A 1,560-nucleotide genomic window follows, 5' to 3' on the forward strand; every position below is an offset into this window, starting at 1 on the left:
ACCTGTTTAAACAAAGATCAGAGCACCAGCTTTATCTTTCCATTCTCTAATGTTTGTTGTTTGGCATCACAAACTAACACCAAAGCAAGTCTCTTGTTAATAGCAGCCCAGAAGGTTTTCATATAGGGCATGAGAGGATGGCTCCTGTCCACCAAGAACATTTGTGTATCTTTAAAATGGGCATTTTACTGCACACGAACATATACAGGTATTCTCTGCAGTTACTTTGCTGTGAATTATACCACAGGAGATCAGGAAGAGAAGAAAGGTGATAGAGGGGATAGTGTACAAGCAAGAAATTTTAAAGATGGGTTATGTCTCAGATAGCTTGAGACAATGAAACAAATCCCAAGAGCCAAGCTAAAACTGTTTAAACATACCATTGAAATTTTATGGGTAGTAACTAATATTAATCAGTTCACAGACATATGATACAAGGGAAAACTACTACATTTAATAATTTCAAAAAAATTCATATACAAATAGAAATCAGTAACCCCCCTATTTTTGTAGTACGCTACCAGAGAATTTACAGTGTCTGGCATCACGAAACTGTTTATTACAAATAGGTGCAACAGAGATTGCCATTTTTCAATGACTCCATAACTGGTCTTTTCAAAAGATGCATGATTTTTTGGTAGTCAGATTTCAGATATACACTTTTAAAATGTAGCTTTGCATTTTAAATAACTACCTTAGAAAAACTGAGAGTTCACTTCATCACAAGCTAATTGCAAATTTTCATAATCATGCCTAGTTATCAATTTATCCAGAATATCTGGAGCTCCTTTACATTAGTCTAAATTAACCACAAAATTCATTAAACTGAAGTTGCAATGGCTATCAATACCATACATTATCAGCAGATCTCTCAATGATAATATTGTTAAGGTACAGACTGTGCAAGCAGGAATCTTCAACTATTGATCTTCCGCCAAAAAGATGGAGCATTTAAAATCTGCCCAGTTGCTTCACGTTTCCCATCTGTACCCTCAGTGTTACCCACGGACAAGCACACCCATTTATAAATGTATTCCACACTACCCATCTGAAAGTGCGAGATAGAAAACGCTAATCCTAAGAAAGCAGTGAAAAGAACTGAAATCTCTATCTAAATGTCCTCAACCTTTTTACCTTTTTTTTTTTTTTGGTCTGTTATACTGCTTTAAGCGTGCTGGATACCAAATAACGGCGCAATAAATCACATGCAAATCGGCATGAATCCTACCAAACTTATTCGAGCGGTTTCCTCCCGGAACGAAACTTTGGAGGTCACTCAATCCTCTCCTACGACAAAGGGAAGTTCTTCCTCTTCCATCACCCCTTCCCCCGGCTGTGCGACGGGACTATCGGGGAAGGCGCGCACGGCTTTTCCACGGGGGCTTCCTTGGCGGTGCTGGCCGGTGACGCTGAGCACGGCGGGGGGATGCGAGGGACAAGCGGCCGGGGCGCCCGGGGCTCCCAGCCCGGCCTCCGCGGCAACTCTGCGAACAAAGTAACTTCGCGGCTGGGCGGCGGCGGGGCACGGCGGGGCAGCGGCCGCTCTGCCCTCGCCAGCGA

The 1,560-nt window shown here is 42.5% G+C and overlaps 1 protein-coding gene across 2 annotated transcripts in view; it reads right to left on the reverse strand.

The window, feature by feature from the left end:
* MPPED1 (metallophosphoesterase domain containing 1) overlaps positions 1-1,541 on the reverse strand; it is a 62,404-nt gene extending 60,863 nt beyond the window's left edge. For both annotated transcript variants that reach the window (XM_005426860.2, XM_031061791.1), the window contains exon 1: positions 1,229-1,541. The gene's annotated coding sequence lies outside the window, so the exon portion shown is untranslated. The remainder of the gene's footprint in view (positions 1-1,228) is intronic.
* Positions 1,542-1,560: the final 19 nt, after the last annotated feature.

The sequence above is a fragment of the Geospiza fortis genome, unplaced genomic scaffold, assembly GCF_000277835.1.
Source record: "Geospiza fortis unplaced genomic scaffold, GeoFor_1.0 scaffold164, whole genome shotgun sequence".
Lineage (NCBI taxonomy): Eukaryota > Metazoa > Chordata > Aves > Passeriformes > Thraupidae > Geospiza > Geospiza fortis.